The sequence below is a fragment of the Protopterus annectens genome, chromosome 5.part1 (assembly GCF_019279795.1).
Source record: "Protopterus annectens isolate FY-2018-M chromosome 5.part1, PAN1.0, whole genome shotgun sequence".
NCBI classification, from domain to species: domain Eukaryota; kingdom Metazoa; phylum Chordata; order Ceratodontiformes; family Protopteridae; genus Protopterus; species Protopterus annectens.
In genome coordinates, this window is record NC_056736.1 from 604796142 (window position 1) to 604815935 (window position 19794).

The window sequence follows — 19794 nt, forward strand, 5'->3', positions numbered from 1 at the left end:
GGATAGCCAAGCTGATTTCTCAATTTCTGGGTTTTTCCATGCCATGCGAACTTTAATTTGCATAGTAGCAATTAGCAGACCATAGCCACCATCTCCCTCTCAGGAGTGCCAGGCTGGCATCAACAGATTATTCCCACTCATCTCTTCCCAGCTGTTCCAGAGCCCACCTGTCTTCAGCCTAAGATCTTCAGGGTCATAGTCAGGGCTTTATCCCTGTATGCCACAGAGCTGGGCTACTGTTTGAGTTTTTGTAGTTAAAGTGGCAGCTGTCTTGCTTTGTGTTTAGCTTTTAAGAGTTGCACTGAAATGCCAGAAATATCACCCATCATTATTAGTTTTTCTCCTAGCGTTGTATCGTTGTATTTATCAGAACTTATGTGGCACCTTGCCTAAATTACACATTTGTTATAGCTTATACATTTAGCTAAACTTGCCAGGCCTTCCCCTTCAGCTTCATTCAATAGAAGAGTCTTCACCTGAGTTTTCTTGTGGCCATATCTCCACTGAGCCCTATCTGGCTGTCATACTTCACAAATCTTCTAGTTAGTTAGTACCTCTGTACTGCATACACAATTGAATTCCAACTAATTAATACAGTTGATTTCCTGACTGGAGTGCTATGAGAATTTTAACAAGGTCAAGTCCCTTTACAAAAGTTTAAAGGTACATGCCACAGCATTCATTTAAAGACACAAGATGTTTAGACCTTCCCTGTGCAAAAACAGTGTGTTTTTGGTCTCTGTTATGGGTAGTAGAACCTCAGCAACCCATTACCACGTATTGTAAAGGGCTATAGGTGTTGTGCCCATGAGCTGAATTGGGTATTGCCAACTCCTGTTACTCCACCATTTTAACAGGTCATGATTAGTCACTAGGGAGAAGTATTTCTGTAGTAAATAGTATTTCAAAGAGTTAAAGGCCTACTTACAGCCAGATGTATCTTTCAAGAGCTGCGTATCTCTTTTTTCAGCGATGTCTTAATTTTCATCTGATAGATTGCACAGGGCGAGTCACACCTTGAATATCTTGAGACACCACTGCTCCCAAATTCACCTGTGATTTATCCATATGCAGGGTAAATTCATTACTAAAATCGGAAGTCACTTGGACTGTTTCAGTTCATAATATTTTTTAGATAGTTCAGTATACTGTCTTCCTCATGTCAAGGGACCATTACAACTTGATTAGACCCTTTCCTTTGGTGAGCTGCATTAAAGATCAGGAAGTAGTTGCAAAATTAGACAGAGATTTTCTTTGTACTGATCCTGTCTAAGAACAGTCTTCGCCTGTCTTAATGGAGGGTGTAGGCTGATTATTATAGCCTTGTTTTTTCTTCTAGTTGTGGCCTTACCACCTCTGACTTTATAGAAGATACCCCAAATACTCTGCTTCCACCATGCCCAGTTTACATTTCTTAATATTCCCAGTTAAGCCAGCTTGTCTTATAGATTCTAACAGCCTGCACTTTGGTAAGTGATACTACCAGTCCTTTGAATCAAGGACCACATCATCCAGGTAAGTAGCGACATAACATAAGTGAGGTCTTTTAGTCATTTTCTGAAAGGTGGTTAGAATCCCATGTAGGCCTTATGGTACAGCTTTGTTCTAAAATTGAGCTAATGAGGTTACAAAGGTCGTTTGTTGAGTGGAGAAAGTATCTGCCAGCACTATACTTCACAAAGGGGGACTGTCAGTTATCGGGCCATTTCTAGGTTTTCTATCAACTCATTTCTGGGTATGGTAAAGCTATCAAACTTTGAAATGTTTAATTACATAATGTCATTACAGAACGTGAAACTTCCATCAGGTTTAAGAATGTGTTGGACCTCTCCGTTCACTGTGCGATTCTTCTGTTGCTTCTAGTTTGACCATTGCTTAAACAACTTTTCTTACTGGTTGTTTCTGAGACTGTAGGTACTGTGCAAGATCTCAGTCTAATCTTCGCATCAGCTGTTGCTCTGTATTATGTTTGGTCAGTTTTAGTTTCCTGGCATGGCTGAAAGCACTCATTCATTTCTTTTCTTTCTTGTTTAAAACAAACAAAAAAAAAAGTCTTTATTTAAATTATCATGTATGATCTTAGGGAGTCATACATTTATATAATTGAAAACAGGCCATGTTAACATAATCTTAGTTGCAGACATTATACATCATAAACCATATTGACCTAATTTTCTGCTTTTGTGCTTTTGACTAGGATTCTTGTAGCTGATCTTCTGAAAGAGGTTATCAAATGTCTTCTGAGTGACTTCAGTTTTCAAATTAACTACAGAACTTGCTGATACTGTCCGTGGTTTTAGTATGTTAATGTGATGGAGTTTCTTTTTCTGTCACTGGCTGTCTAACCTTGTAGTTCACTGCATTTATTCTTTGTTGCCCCAGTTGCCCCTGCCACTTTTACCAGAAGTTTATTCTCTGTGTAGGGCACTAAAATTTGATCCCCTGGGATAAATTATTTAAATCAGGTGTTACTATGAAGTCGTATCTCCTGAACTTTTCTTTGTCTGCTCCTTTAGTATGAGCATAACCAGCTGTAGTATATCTTGTAAACGAATGTAGTGTTTTGTCACAATCTTAAATGGTATTAGATAGCTTTAATGATATTGAGCAGCTCTCTGGGATACCTGCCATGCAAGAGTTCAGGTGGGGTAAACCAATTTTGAAGCGTGGCACTTTTTATTACAAACAGCAAGAAGTGGGGTAGCATGTGGTCTCAGTACTTAGCATTTGAATCAGTTAGGCGTTGTCGCCTCACAGTAAGACGCTGTCTGGTTCGATTCTCAGCTAGAGCGGCTTCTGCGTGGAGACATGCTTGAATGGGCGTACCTTCGTTGAAGGTTGTGCGTCAGGCCTGGCAAGCCAGTATGTAAAAATCAGCTGCCAATCATTAGCGGACCGGAGTTCCACTGTGGCGACCCCTAACCGGGAAAAGCCGAAAGACACAACAACTTTCCTTAGCGTGAGTTAACGTATTCTGTTTAACCTCTCTACTAAACCATTAATCTGTGAATTATATGCTGATTTCAGCTGTTTGATTTTAAAGCACTGACTGTGATGCAGTACCATTGACATGAGGGAGATCCTTTGTTGGTAAACTTCTCTTAGTATAACCATTGTAGGGAATAGCAAGTTAGTTCTCTGTCATTGCTTCATAAAACATGAAACAAATTGTAGTAATTCTACCTTACAACATTTGGAGCTATGCAAAAGCAAGTTCAGTACTGTAAACTTCACTGCTCTTATAGCGTCTCCATTGTAGCCCCTTTACATTATCAGTCCCTGACCAAGAAATGCAGTGGAAATGTCAGAATACTCTCACTTTTGACTGCGACTCGGATGGTTACTGCACGAGCAGTTTGAATGCAAGTCTCATAATACAGGACATATCCCATTACCACAAAGCCCTACCATTGTCTTGAATCTTACTTCAATGTTTGTGTAGCCCTCACTTAGAGTTGAACAAAACTTTATGCAAATATGAATTTACCTGTACCCTTACTAGCTCTACTTCCTGTCTAATTTTCCTTTGTTGAATACATAACTTCATTATACTCTTTTGTTGTTCTAGTATCAAGATACTTTTATTTGCTATATTCTCACACCAATTTGCTGTTCTACTACTTGTGATGTATTTATTATTGTATTATTTGTCAAATGTATTGTATTTATTTCTTGTGTGCCATAACCATCTGCTTTATTACTGTTTATTTTTAATTCATTATTTTATTTTTTGATTTGCATATTTTGAGTACATTGATTTGTTCATTACAACCTGGACGGAGCCTACAGTTGGTTGTATGTATACTGATACTGTATACTAATGTATACTGATACTCATTGCTGGATTTTACTGGTGGGTCCATATTGTCCATAGCAGAAGTATAGAGAAGCCTCTGACAGCCATTGGAGTCATTGGCCTTTTGTATCCAGTATGGGTTGCAGTTTTCTGACTTTCTCAATAAGAAGCACAGAAAAGTTTGTGTTTTAATTATGCTTGGCCAGTAAAATCTGGCTAATTTCGTTCACCACCAGGTGATCTTCTAGCGTGTGACTTTGCCCTGGCTTCATAATTAGTTTCCTGTAATATTTTGGCACCAGCAGTTGATGTAGAATTTCATTCATGTCTTTTACACTGAGTAGGATGTCATCTCCTAACTCAGAATACGGGTAAGAACTTATGAGAACCTCTTGTTCAGTGTATTGCCCATCAACCCTGGTTATATTTTCCTTGTTCTGCTTAAAGTATCATCTTTCCATTGTGCTGCTTTTGTGTGCATATAATTTCCTTTACATCCACTGTTACTCTCTTCACTAGCTTGATTTGAGGTGTAAGGTACAGGGTGCTGTCTGAAAACAATGGCACTGCAGTCTCTTCCCTCTCTTCGCCTAAAAATGTAGCTCTAGACAAAATATCTCTTCCAGCTTTAACTTAGACCAAGTTTCTTGAGAATTCCATTTTTCTTCCACTTTTTGTTCTGTTTGGAGAGAGGTGGGTTTACAAGTCTGCATTTTCTGATATGTGTCACTTGCAGTATTCTAATATCATTTATTTCCTAAGAAGGTCTTCATTTAAATGGTGTTGTTCAATTTCTTTTTCTCTGTTGCTTTTCTAACATGTAAGCCTGTGTGCAGTCATCTTTCTTGCTCTGATTTTTACTTCAGAGCTTTCAGTTTTTGTTTCCAGTTCCTGTTCCAGTTCCTGTACTGGCACTCTTGGTGTTTGATTTTTTTTTGCTTTATCACTGGGGCAGGTTTCTGGTCAAACACTGATTCATTTTACCATCTAGTCACAATCATATTCTAACCCCTTTTGTGGCTGCTATGCTAACTGTATTTTCTTGGTTTTGTATCAAGACCTCTGTTGGAGTGTCACTGTCTTATTCTCCTTTGTATTGAACAGACATTTGAAGCTGTTGCTATACCTGTTTCAAAAGTATATCAGTCTGACACTGTGCCTGTGGATTCTTCCTCCTAGTTACATTTTCTCTAGTGCCTTAAGATTGGGGAAAATCTTTCCCTAGTATAACATCGTGAGTCAAGGCAGGGATGTTTTTCATCTCACATTGCTGCAGTCCTGACATATGGGTAGTCCGCTGTCCTCGGTCGGCCCGAATACCAAAGTATTAGGTTGACGTCGGTCATGGGCGCTCAGATCTGACATCAGAGCGTCAGGGTATTAAAGCGCATGACCGACGTCATATCCTCAGTCTTTTTTGCCGCATGGTCCGATGCAGAAGCAGCGTTTGCAAGTGCCATTCGGCGTTCTGAAATTTTCGTATTCTGAGTTTCAGACCGAAACCAAGTTGGGCTAAGTACCCCTTTGGGGAATATTTTTGTTTTTTCTTGCCTCAGTTAATTCCGGATGTCAGAAAAAGTGAATAATTGTATTTCTTGTGGGAAACAGATACCGCATAGGAATTACCACTCTCTTTGTATACCTTGTTTGGGACCTGAGCACGACGTAGTCGGGTGTCGCTTTTGTGCTAGGTTTAATAAGCGCACCATTAAACGTAGGTTAGATTGCGCTAGGCTTGTTTTCGGTAAGCGGTGTAATTATAATATGCCGTCGGATCCTCCGACGCCCGCTACCGCGAAGAAGCGCAAAGAAAAATCTTTAAATTCCCGGCAGGATGAGTCGTCCGTTCCGGACGCCGGTTCTTTAGAAACTACGGTGGAATCTGTGGATCCAGCCGAGGTTTCATTTGAGTCTCAGGGGGAGGCTTTAATTTTGCAAGATGTGGCCTCTCAGGAGTCAGGTCAGGCTGAGGGGGCCTCTCAGGTTGCTGTTCTCCCTTCCTTGCCTAAGGTGGTTAGGCCTTCTCCTTCTGTCTATAAGGCTCCTTCCAAAGGCAGGCCTGGTTTGCCTTCCACGGGTGTCAGTCCTAGTTCTGCAGGTTCTGTGCCTAAAAAACACATGCTTAAAATGGCAGAAGATTTAATTTCTTTAATCAGAGGTTCTATGCCCCCTCCTGATAAGAGGCCTAGGGTGGAGCCAGAGGTGGAAAGTTTGGAGCAGGCTTCAGATTACTCAGAGTCTTCGGCTGAAGACATTCAGGATTTTCCTCCTTATTCTGATTCAGGCGCAGAGGATTCCACTCCTTCTGCTTCTCCTCCAGAGGATTTTTCTTTTTCAGAAACCCTGCATTCTATGAGGGAGCATTTTAAATGGGAAGGTCAGGATTTCTCAGATTCCCGAAAGAGGTTTAGGGAATTTTTGTTTTTACCACAACATAGGCCCTTGGCTATACCTCCTGTTTTGGATGTTGTTCAAGACGTTTTCTCCGAGGCTTCCCTTAATCCAGACTCTCTGCCTCCTGCACCAGTTAAGCCGGACAGGTATTACAGAGTACCTGAGGCTCATAAATATCTGTATAAGAGTCCAAGGGCTGACCCAGAAACTATTAGCCAGGGACCTAAGGGTGTCAGGGCTTCTGTTGTAAAGAATCCAGTTCCTATGGATAAAGATGCTAGAGCTTTGGATAGATGGGGTAAGAAAGTGTATACCTCTTCCACTTTAGCAATGAGGGCTTTGAATTGCCAGTTTCATATGTTGAAGTACCAGAATTTTCTCCTTACTCAGCTAAAATCTAAAGTGGATGCTTTGGCAGAGGGCATAGAGTGTAAGGAATTACAGGATTTGGTACATGCCTCTGAACAGGTGGGTAAGCATTCTTTGCAGTGTGGTTTCGATGCTTTACAGGCTTCTTCCAGGGTGGCTGCCACTGGTTCAGTTATTCGCAGGCACGCCTGGCTTAAGGATCAGAATTTGTCAGAGCATGTTAAAACTAGAATTTTGGATGCTCCTTTACAGTCTGAAGTTTTGTTTGGTTCTCCTGTGGAGTCTGTCTTGAAGAAAATGGAAGACAAGGCTAAGTCTATGCAGACTGTTAAAGATTTTCTGCAGGTGCAGCCTCCTAAGTTCAGCAGGAATTGGCCTACTAAGGGATGGGCTTATCCTTCTTCTGATTTACAGTCTAGGGGTAGATCTAGACGTGGTAGGGGCAGAGCTCAGAGTTCTTTCAGGCCTAGAACATGGAGTTCACCTGCACAATCTACAGGTGAGGGCAGGGGCCAGTCCTTTCGTAAACAGGCCCAATGACCTGCATCTTCAGCTGCCAGATTCTTCCTGTCTGGCAGCTCCTTTGGGAGGAAAGTTGGCACTCTTCAAGCAAAACTGGCTTTTAATCACCCAGGACAAATGGGTGTTGGACATTATAGACCGAGGCTACAAGTTTTATTTCCATACATTGCCTCCTTTCAAAGGCATGCCAGACGTTCCTCCTCAGCAAAGGGTAGAGGCTCACAAGCAGATTTCTTTACTTCTTCAAATGGGGCTATACAGCAGGTCCCTCTGTCAGAAGTGGGCCTAGGATTTTACTCTCGCCTGTTTCTAGTACCAAAGAAAGGAAACACTTGGAGGCCGATTTTGGATTTATCTATCCTCAACACATACCTGGACATTCCAAAATTCAAAATGTTGACGTTGCAACAACTTCTACCTCTGTTGGGCAAAGATCACTGGATGGTAACTCTGGATCTCAAAGAGGCTTATCTTCATGTTCCTATCAGGCCCAGTTGCAGGAGATACCTGCGTTTTCGGGCTGGGACTTTACATTATCAGTTCTCTGCATTGCCCTTTGGCTTATCTACTGCCCAGGGTGTTCACAAAGGTTCTGGCTCCAGTGATAGCCTTCTTACGGTTAAGAGGAATACAAATTTATCCTTATTTGGACGATTGCCTGATTCTTGCTCAAGACAAGTACGAACTTCTTCATCATCTACAGTATGTGATGGCAGTGTTAAGGTGCCTAGGGTATTCTGTGGACGAAACAAAGTCCAGTCTAGTACCCTCTCAGGAAATGTGCTTTCTGGGTGTGAGACTGAATACAGCTTCCCAGGTGGCCTTTTTGACCCCGGACAAGCAAAAGAACCTTACACTTTACTTCCATCAATTGTCTCTACGGTCCAGGCTGACTGCAAGGACAGTCCTTCAAGCCTTGGGGTTCATGGCATCTTGTATTCTGGTGCTTCCCAATGCCAAACTGCATATGAGGAAGCTACAATGGTATCTCAAAAATGTATGGACACAACACTGCCAAGATCTGGACACTGTCATTCAAATAATACCTTGCATTCAAAAGGAATTTTTGTGGTGGGCTCAGGAATGTCACCTAAACAAGGGACTCTCTGTGACCCTACCAGAGGCGAGTCAGATTTTAACAACAGATGCCTCGGACAAGGCTTGGGGAGCACACCTCAATGGAAAATGGGTTCAAGACACGTGGCCTGCCAGACTTCAACATTTACATATCAACTTGAAGGAGATGTTAGCAGTCCAATTTGCATTGATGGCTTTCAAGGATTTACTTCACCCAGGGCAAGTGTTGATTCAAACAGACAACACAACTGTCATGTGGTACATCAACAAGCAAGGGGGAACCCATTCTTACCCTCTTTGCAGGCAAGCAATGATTTTGTGGGAGACTGCTCTCAGTTTACACCTCAATCTTCAGGCAAGGTTTCTACCAGGAGCACAGAACTCCTTAGCAGATGTTTTGAGCAGACAGATAGTGGATCCCCACGAGTGGAAATTGGATCCTCATGTATTTGAAAATTGACAGTGATATGGGGAACTCCAGACATAGATCTGTTCGCTTCTCCACTAAATTTCCAGTTGCCAAAGTTTTGCACAAAAATGTTTCATCCCACAGCTTGGAAAGTAGATGCTCTATCATTCAGTTGGAGCAATCTTCACGTCTATGCCTTTCCGCCTCTGCCTCTCCTCCCCAAGGTACTCTTGAAGGTCAGACAAGACAAGCCCTCCATGATTCTAATAGCTCCAGATTGGCCTCGACAGCACTGGTGCCCTCTGCTGAGGAGTTTAGTACGGGAGCCTCCATGGCCTTTGCCTTCGATTCCGCACCTTTTGTCTCAGGAGGGCAATCATTTCCTCAATGTCAGGATTCAGTCCGTGCATCTAACAGCCTGGCATATTCTGTTCTAGAACCTGGAGGGTCACAGCTTCCACAACAAGTTTTGAATGTTATTTTGGAGGCTAGAAGGCCTAGTACAAGGAAAGTTTATGCTGATAAATGGAGGAGATTTTTAATTTGGAGCAAAACAAAGAGCTTTGATGTTTCCAGGCCTGATTTAAGTGTTTCTCTTCAATATCTTACAGAATTATTAGACAAGGGTTTGTCTTTCTCCTCTATAAAAGTTTATGCTGCAGCCATTTCTGCTCACTATGACTGTGACCCACCATTATTCTCTCATCCTTTGTTTAAGCAATTTCTTAGAGGGGCAAAGAACATAAGACCCCCACGTAGAGCTCCTACTCCTGCCTGGGATCTCAATTTTGTGTTGGAAAAACTTACTTTACCTCCTTTTGAACCTGCAGCTACTGCTGAGTTAAAGTTTTTGTCTTGGAAGACTGCTTTTTTGTTGGCCATTACGTCTGCTAGAAGGGTATCTGAATTACAGGCTCTTATGGCAGTTGAACCCTTCCTAATTTTTCAAAAGGATAGGGTATCTCTGCGTACTAACCCTACTTTTATGCCTAAAGTGCTTTCAAATGTGGCCTTGAACCAATCAATTCATTTGCCTACTTTTTATGCAGATCCCCAAAATAAAGGGGAGAAAATTTTGCACACTTTGGATATTCACAGGCAGTTGCGTTATTATTTGAGCAAGACTAAAGGGTTCAGACAGTCTCAGCAGTTGTTTGTTTCTTTTGCTTTGGGTTCTCAGGGGAAACCTGTTTCAAAACAAACTATTTCTAAGTGGATTGGCCTTTGTATTACTTTTTGTTATTCTCATCATGGTAAGGAGATTCCGGCTGGAATCAGACCTCACTCCACTAGGGCTACTGCCACTTCTACCGCTTTTTTAAGGGGAGTAGCTACTAAAGATATTTTGGAAGCAGCTACTTGGAGTTCAGTGCATACTTTTTCTAAACATTACCATCTTCCTCTTTATTCTAAATCTAGGGCTGGATTTGCCACTGCAATCTTACAGGGCATTTTGGCAGCTCCCAACGCTTTATGATTTTGCCAGCCTCCCTTTACCTCTGCTTTGGGATTCTACCCATATGTCAGGACTGCAGCAATGTGAGATGAAGAACATAGTACAGTTTTGTACCTACCATAAATGTAGATGTTCGAAGATCCATATTGCTGCAGTCCAATTTACCCTCCCTCCTTCCCCTCTGTAGTTTGGAATGGTTGTATGGTTTGGGTGGTAGCTGTTATTTGGACATGCCTTTTGGGAAGTTTTCTATTTTTGGCTGTGGCCTTTCTTTTTAGGGCCTTCTGACATCTGGGGCAAGAAAAGACTGAGGATATGACGTCGGTCATGCGCTTTAATACCCTGATGCTCTGATGTCAGATCTGAGCGCCCATGACCGACGTCAGCCTAATACTTTGGTATTCGGGCCGACCGAGGACAGCGGACTACCCATATGTCAGGACTGCAGCAATGTGGATCTTCGAACATCTACATTTATGGTAGGTACAAAACTGTACTTTTTACAGCTAAGGATGCAAATATTTTCTTTAAAATTGTTTTGAGTTTTACATGTGTGAAGGGGACATTCATTTGTATCACTGTGAATGCTTATTACCTCTACTCAGGGGCGGCTCGTGGCATCGGACTGCCGGACTGCAGCCCCCTCAGTTGTTTTTGGTCTTGTCTATGTTTTAATTTAATCATTAAATTAAAAAAAAAAAAAAGAAATCTCTTTTTTTACTTTAAATTTCGAGTCCGCAACTCGAAAGTATACGCATGCGCATTGCGCACCTTACCCGCGCAGTTGTAAACAGCTTTTTTTTTTTTTTTTTTTTTTTGCAGCCCGGAGGAGCACATAAGGCATCATTGTGATGCCCAAGAAGTCTATGCGGCAGCGGTTCCAAACCGCATAGGCTTGGAAGGGGCACGGACTGCGACATCCGCAGGCAAGTCAGTCATGACGTGCCTGCTGGGCTAAAGCCTAAATGCTGCTGATTGGTTGTCGCTCTCTTCCCGGGCTTTATGAGCTGGGAAGAGAGCGAGAATCAGTCAGTTCAGTTTAGGATCCGATTAGGAATCGAGCTTTCTTTTTTTGGCATTTGTCTTGTTTGTGATCATCATTGTATTTTTTTTTTTCATTTCTATTCTATTTGGAGTGATTATCGGGTTATCGTTTGGAGTGAACAGTGAAGAAGATCCAGAAAGAAAGTACAGGGTGCTGCAGAATTAAGTAAGTAAATAAATTAAATTATGAGGGACTCACTCTCTTAGTTGGTTCATGAACTGCTTCACTTCATTTATTTGTGGTGGTTATGGAATGCTCAGCAGAGATGCACTCCCCCAATACTTTGATACGATCTACTGTTTCTTTTGGTGTATTCCTGAATGATTTAATGGAGAAGTGTAGGCTTTGTCTTTTTGTAGATTTATTGGTGAATAGTATGAGCATGGTTTTGTTCACATTTAACAGCAGATGGAAATTTACTAGCCACTGTCTTCTATTACTTGAAAGTTTGCAGGTTACATATGAGAAGCTCCTGAATAGAGATGGTTTTGCAGATTAAGACTGTCCAGTTTGCATATTATACTAAAGTGGATATTAGTGTGACTTCGTACATATCATTGCTGAATATGTTGAACAGTAATGGGTAAAATATATTAGCCTTGTTGGAATACCTGCTGTGACAGCAATTTGAGCTGATGTGGTATTTTGTCCTTTAAAAGACTGCGTTCTCTGGTTGAGGTAGCTGTTGAATCATAGAGCAGATCTCATCATAGTACCATTATGTGCATAATATTTAAAAAAATTTAATCCTAGGTTATTTCTATTTGCATTATACTACAATTGTATGTGGATTAAATGCGATGAGCAGCTGGAAAAATCCGCACAAGATAACACTGCAGTCTGCATGTTGTATTTAGCCGTTTTATTACCTCATATACGTTTGTAGAACAGCAGGAAAGTACACAATAAGGGTTTGTATATTACAGTTAGTAATTTGTTGCTTATGTTTTAAATAATGTGTGGCCATCGTATTATTCTGGATCCTGTTCATCTGCTGCCAGCCTAGTGATGACAGATTGAGTGCAGGATGTGATGATAGCTTAAAATCTTTGTATTCCCGTCTAAGATGTCTTTTGTTTAGTTTATCTTGTGCTCAGGTTTTGTTTGAAAATAGTTTTTCTTCCACTCACTCAGTGTTTCTTTTTGTAAGAAATAAATATAATACCTTCATGACCAGTTATCACTGCAGAGAAAGATAGTGCAAAATGCAGAAAGGTACTCTGATTGAAATGTTAAGTCTGAAAGCTCTATTCAGTGATATCAAGAATGCCTTAACTGATGCACACTTTGTAGGTGAATACCATTTTATGAAAATGATTGCTGTTGTCCCAGATTAACAGATCAAAAAATAGTTTCCTAATCAGTCCCTCATAGTAAACTAGACCACTAACGCTATTTGTTGGGGGGGGGGGCATGTTTCCCTGCACACCCGCAATGCACTCACATAATCACAATACCTTTATTTTACAAATCTAAGTCATACATCTTCAGGGTAGAGAAAATGGCTAATCTGCATTCTTTGCAGAAGTTGTCCTAACAGTGAAGTTTGCAGAGATGCAGAAGGGAGGAGGTTCCACTGTAAAATATACCTAGTTCAAATTGCTGTGAAAGGAACCAGTTCTGCAAAACTGTATTCAATGCCATTTCAGTAGCAGGATATATCATCATCCTTATATTATATATCCAAATGTAATGCTATGTGGGGGTCAGGGATGTAAGGTTATGCCTCAAAGAGTTTGCCAGTACAGCTCATAAAGATAATTGGCAGAAGTAGAATTTAGATGGACAACCTAATTTAACTGAAGGGTTTTTATTTCTGTAACCTGTGACTCAAACCAGCCTTGTGCTTTACTGTGAAGTTGCCTAGTCTAAGTAAGAAGTTTTATGTAAATGTTTATTTTATTTCTTACCACTGTTTTTCACCCTTTATGGGAAGGAAGGGATAGCTTCTGGACAAGAAAATTTACTTTTTCATAGATTAGTACTAGGTTAACTGTCCTCTGGGGCCATTTTAAGCCTTGCCAATTACCCCTTTGATTTATATTTTGTTGTTTTACCTTTAATTTTCACTGTTTGTTGTTAGAAAGGGATAGGTTTTTAGACAGGAAACTCTAGGCATCTTAAAGGACATAGTCAGCTATGAAGTCACACAGACTGCAGATAGGACAATCCCTATTCCTGTGCCAAATAGGCTCCATTTTAAGAGGTATGTACCCATAAAACATGCCTGAGCCCCAATTGATGGAAATGGACACGCTTGTTAAATATTTAACTTCTCTGTTATGGCTGCACTGTTGGTTGCAGAGCTAATATTACCTGTAATGTTTGTTTTGTCACATACCTGTTTGTTTATATCCTGGCTGGCTGGTGTTGCTAGGGCAATTTTACTGTGAAATAAGTACAAGGCGTACACAAAGTTATTGATGAGTCTATTTGTCATTTGGTTGATGGGCATGGTGTACCATGTATGTTGGATACTTTTTGTAGATCCTTTACCTGGATGATTCAAGGAGCCTGTACAGAGTCTGCACTAGAACTACATTTTAGACAAGTATGCTATAGAATATTTTAAAAGGAGATCCCATGGTAATCCTTCGCTACGAAGTTGTGTGTGTGTGTGTGTGTGTGTGTGTGTGTGTGTGTGTGTGTGTGTAATTTCCTATAACAGACTGGGATAAAAAGGCATGATATGTCAATATGCTGAGCAGATTGCCTTTCTTTTTTATTGTGTCTATGTGGACATTGCTAAAATTGATTAAATGTAAGATTATAAGATTGTAATTCAAACAAATTCAGAGTTAGATATTCCTGGAGGATTTCTTAATGTTAATTAAGGTTGTTCAAGGCTACATTTGCAAGTAACTTGGCTACAATTCATGCCACATTGCACTGAAACAGCCATACTTTATACACATCTAGTTCACATTATTGATAGATGAGAAGGTCAAACAGCTAAATATTGAGCCACAATTATTGACTTTCAGAAAGTTCAAAACAAAATTAAAAGTTTGTAGTACATTAAGAAAATACAGAAATAACTTTGTCATAAAACGGTCTGTGTTGTATGTACATGTTAAGCATCTTTGTGTTGTTGTATAACTAAGCAACTGGTAGAATTTAGCACTAAAAACGCTGCACAGCCATTGTGAAGTCTTTGAAACGCAATTTAGTGTAAACCCACGAGAAAGCGTTATTTTTTGTTTAAAACAGCGTAGTAAACTTCATACCTCTCAAGTGTGCCTCATTACGAGGAACATACCTCATTTGGGGTCTTAAAAAGTTCATGTTCTTCGCAGTTCCACATTGAAAGAGTCTGTCAGAGTGTCACACATTCAGTGAGAAGTTTTTTAAGTGAAATCCATGGCAAATAGAAATTAATCATATTAATTCATTAAAGGATCTTCTTTATAAGTTAAAAGCAGCATATTTTAACCATCCTATGACCTTCCTAGTTGAAGTTGTTAGTAAGTCACATTAGTGTATGTGTTCCACATTTTGCCCATTTGTTCCACATTATGAAGGTGACTGTTCCTCATTTTGGAGATGAAAGGTTGAGAGCGATGTACTAAACTCACTCTCATTTAAAAAAAAAATATAGAAAAAGTTGTTTTCCTTTTGACATATAATCTTCTCCATACTGTGTTTTAAACAAATGTACTGTTTCTTACTGGCAGGCATTTTTCATATGAGTTAATGTCAGTCAGTTTTCATGAATCACATTTTGTGGGGAGCAAAGGCAGGATGCAGATGAAGAAAGTGAACCACGGCAGTTAACTTTTCTTTTTGGTCACAAATACTGTAAAAACTCCTTTTTAAAACATAACCAATTGCTAGATTGTGTCATTAACCTTGTGGATGCACAGCTCCCAGACTAGTGTATGTTGAGATGAATGGAATGATGTGGAAAGACAGATTTTGTTATTATCCTTGCAATGATGCTAGCAGTCATCAACCAGATATTGTCTATTTGATTTGTGAGGACAGCTGAGATGACAGGAATAGTGTAATAAGATATGTATTATTATTTAAAATTATGCTGGCAGTGGTAAACCAGATATTTTGGCAATGTTTCTAGCTTTGTAATTTGCATGGCACAACCTGGAAACGTGTGGTCAATTGTTTGAGTGGATTGTGGCTATGAAATAATATTATATAGCCATCAGATGTCAGACTGCAACTTATGGATGGGGGTTATGGTTGCCTGGGTGAATAACTCTTGTCATTTGCTCACTTTAAACCATCAGTCTGTGGTTTGGCAGGACTTGTGTATTTGTGAGAAGTAAGATGGAGTACATTGGATACCTGATATGCACAGACAAGAGTAGGTGTAAATGCTGTGTTTACAATTTGGAAAACTAAGCAACAGTGATGAGCATTTCTGCAATATTCTTAGGTTCACTGACAGGTGTTTTTGAGTTTCAGATTTCATACCCTACAGAAAAGTCATACTGATGCAAGACCTACTGCTCTTTCTAAGTTTGTAAGAGCAGCATTTAAAAATTGTCTATTTTTTGGACCTTTGTCCTACTTTTATTTATGGCCTTATCCAGATTTCTTGCTCTGAGGTTGAGAGTATATGAAATGTGTCAGGGGCTCAGGGCCATCAGCTGGAGACGTTTCAAATTGCGACATACTTGTTGTAACTTGTACCCCCATGTAGTGACTTTAGATGTGTCCAGGCAAGGAGCACTTAGAGTATCCAAGGTAGACACAAGTACAGTCATGGCTTTTAATCTGTCCTTTGTTTTGCAGAATGTTCTGGTTTTCTGTCATTTTTATACTGTTGATTTTGTGTATTCAGAAAAAGGATTTTGTTGGTTGCTTGTTTTTTTTATACTTTATTTTTTTTGACTGGCATTCCAGTAATTATTTTTTTGATGCATCACAGCCTTTGATTCCCATCTAGATATTAAGTAAGCTGTCATGTAGCCAAAGCATTGAAATATTGTTTTCTTCTACACTTCATTTTTGTTTTGGTTGGACTCTGATAGTGATAGCTTGTTGGCAAACAGGGAAGCAGTGTATTTAAAATACCAGTTTTTGTGGTTTTGAGCATAGTGAAAGAGAGAATGCTAGCAACGGAGTATGAAGAACTGTTTGCAGTATACCGCAGAGGTAAGTGTTCAAAGCAATGTATGTATGTAACAATGTGCGCTGTGTAGACTATTCAGCATGAGCCATACTGACTGAGCATTTATTTCATGTAAATAAGTATGTGAAGCATTGATCCCATTGCACCATAGCCACCCCGTCTTGTTGGCCACACCCATCCAGCTGTCTCCTGCAGCCCCCCTTTGATTTGAAGTCACCAGCCGCCACTGCGCCTCTACTACTAGTTTTTTAATTATGTGCTTGCATCTCGGGGGGAGACTTCGAAAAAGATAATCATATGCCCAAAGACCAGCAGTGGTTGAACTCCTGTCTCTTCTAGAAGTGCCAGCATATGTCAGTAACTTGATCATAGCACACTGACATAATGTTGACTTGGTTGTAGTAGCTGCAGTATTATCACATTCCTTAAGGACGGCTTCATTTGTAGCATGCTTATCAGTTTTCACATTTCTGTTACTAGCATATTCTGTAGTGTTAGTGGAACACATTCTGCCTATGTGACTCTCCCCCTCTGACCAGTACACATTTGATACAGATTAGCCCATTACTTGCTACTTTTTATTTTATTAAAGATTATACATTGGAAGGCAAGACTTAGAAGCAGATAATTCAGTTTAAACAATGTAATTTAACTAGTAGGCATTCTACTAAAGTTATTAGCTTTTACTTACCTGGTCAAAAATTAAAAAAAAAGTTAGCCCAGTGGGTAGAAATGTCCCTTTTTACAGATGACCCCCTGAGAACTGTTTGGTTAAGTGAATGGTCAGAGAGACCCAGTAGGCAGATGAAGGTGGAAGGAATCAAACTCTGTACTGCGGATTATAGGAAGCAGCTTGTTATAACAATTCACAAGTTTAATCTTGTGTGCTAAACTTGTTAAAGTTCTTGGGCTCACTCTGAAAAAAATAACTTGCTCATAGTACTGTTCAGTGTTCCTTTAAATCTGTCTATTGCCAGATGATCTAATGTTCTCATTTTACTGTTACAATTCTAACATTTTTATTTTTCTATTGTCTGATTTTAAAGTGTGATGCTATATCATCCTGTTAGTCTACTTTGAATTACGGGGAATTCACTGCCAGGTGGATCCAATCTGGCTACTAATTGCTTTACCACATGTTTGAGCTAGAATTCCTTCCCGATTCCCTGTGTGCATCTTTCTTTTGCTCAGATCTCATTTGCCACTCAGGCAACTAAGGTAATCAAACCAGCACTCAAGATAAGTTTTTTTTTTTTTTTTTTTTTTTTTTAACGGAGTGTTCTCAGGTTTAGTCAGGTTTCTATTCATGTTGTTCTTAGTAATTCTTTTTAATCTTAATTGTGTATAAAAAGATGGTTTCCTTCTACTCCCACAACAGGAGTAGAGGCCTTGCCATGACTTTTTCCACGTGACTTTCAGTTTCAGAGGTAAATTTTTATTTCTGTATTTAACCCTTTTGATGAAATTTCTGGTAGATGTTCTTCGTCTTCCATTGCTGCAGTCCTAACAATTGGGTATAGTCCGCATCCAGTCGGCCCGAATACCAGAGTATAAGGCTGACGTCGGTCATGGCGCACTAGACTGACGTCAGTACGTCAGGGTACTAATGCGCATGACCGGCGTCCTATCCTCAGTCTTTTTTGCCGCGTGATCCGATGCAGAAGCAGTTTTGCGAGTGCAGGTTGGCGTTCTGAAATATTTCCGAACCCGGAGTTTCAGACCGAATCAGAGTTGGCTAAGTACCCCGTTGGGGAACATTTTGGTTTTTTCTTGCCTCAGTATTTAACCGGATGTCAGAAAAAGTGAATAACTGTATTTCTTGTGGGAAACAAATACCTCATAGGGATTACCATACATTATGTATACCTTGTTTAGGGCCTGAGCACGACGTTGTTGGTTGCCGCTCTTGTGCTAAGTTTAACAAACGCACTATTAAGAGGAGGTTAGACTGTGCCAGATTAGTGTTTGGGAAGCGTTGCAATTATAAAATGCCGTCGGATGCTCCGACGCCTGCTTCATCCAAGAAGCGCAAGGACAAATCAGCGAAGCCTAGGGTTGATGAACCGGCAGTCCCGGACGTCGGTTCTTTAGATGGCTCAGTGGAGCCAGAGGTTTTGCCAGGAGTTTCTATAGAGTCTCAGGCAGAAACCTTACTGTTACAGGATGTACCCTCTCAGGAGGCAGGCCAGGCTGAGGGGGCTTCTCAGGTAACTATTCTTCCCTCTCTTCCCAAAGTAGTTAGAGCCTCTCCTTCTGTTGCCAAAACTTCTTTTAGAGGTAGGCCAACTTCAGCTTCAGTAGGGGCTTCTCCTAGCCTTTCGGGTTCTGTACCTAAGAAACATATGCTTAAAATGGCAGAAGATTTGATTACTATGATTAGAGGTTCTATGGGCCCTCCTGATAAGAGGCCTAGAGTGGAACCAGAGTTTGACAGTTTTGAACAGGGTTCAGGGGCTTCTGAATCTTCTACGGAAGATTTGCAGGAGTATCCTCATTATTCTGATTCTGATGTGGATGATGCCACTCCTTGCTTCTCCTCCTGAGGATTTTTCATTTTCAGAGACTCTGCATTCCATGAGGGAGCACTTCAAATGGGAAGGCCAGGATTACTCTGATTCCAGGAAGAGGCTTAGGGAATTCTTGTTTTTACCCCAGCATAGGCCCTTAGCTATACCTCCTGTGTTGAATGTGGTGGAAGATGTTTTGCAGAGGCTTCCCTGAACCCTGATTCTTTGCCTCCTGCTCCTGTTAAACCTGATAGGTACTATAGGGTGCCCGAAGCTCATAAGTATTTGTTTAAGAGTCCTAGGGCGGACCCAGAAACTGTTTCTCAGGGGCCTAAAGGTGTTAAGGCCTCTGTGGTTAAAAATCCTGTTCCCACTGACAAAGAGGCAAGGGCGTTAGATAGGTGGGGTAAGAAAGTGTATACTTCTTCCACTCTAGCCATGAGGCGTTGAATTGTCAGTTTCACATGCTGAAATATCAAAATTATCTCCTTTCACAATTGAAATCTAAGGTGGATGCTTTAGCGGAAGGTATTGATTGTAAAGACTTGCTGGATTTAGTTTATGTGTCTGAACAAGTGGGCAAGCATTCTTTGCAATGTGGTTTTGATGCTGTGCAGGCCTCCTCGAGGGTGGCTGCCACTAGTTCTGTTCTTCGCAGGCATGCCTGGTTGAGGGATCAAAATTTGGCTGAGCATGTTAAGACAAGGATTTTGGATGCTCCTTTGCAGTCTGATGTGTTGTTTGGTTCACCTGTGGAAGCAGTTTTAAAGAAAATGGAGGACAAAGCTAAGTCTATGCAAACTGTTAAAGATTTTTTGCAGGTACAGCCACCGAAGTTTAGTAGAAATTGGCCTGCTAAGGGGTGGACATATCCTGCTTATGATTCCCAGTCTAGGGGTAGGTCTAGACGTGGTAGGGGCAGGGCTCAAGGTTCTTTTAGGCCTAGAACAGGGAGTTCACCTGCTCAGTCTTCTGGTGAGGGCAGGGGTCAGTCCTTTCGTAAACAGACCCAATGACCTGCCCTTTCAACTGCCAGTAGATTCTCGTCTGGCAGCTCCTTTGGAAGGACAACTGTCTCTTTTCAAAGGAAATTGGGATTTAATTACTCAAGACAGATGGGTGTTGGA

General features: G+C 40.7%; 1 protein-coding gene across 2 annotated transcripts in view; it reads left to right on the plus strand.

Annotated features, from left to right (window-relative positions):
- Positions 1–19794, plus strand: part of PDS5B (PDS5 cohesin associated factor B) — a 3703643-nt gene that overhangs the window by 2295555 nt on the left and 1388294 nt on the right. The gene's annotated exons all lie outside the window — the stretch shown is intronic.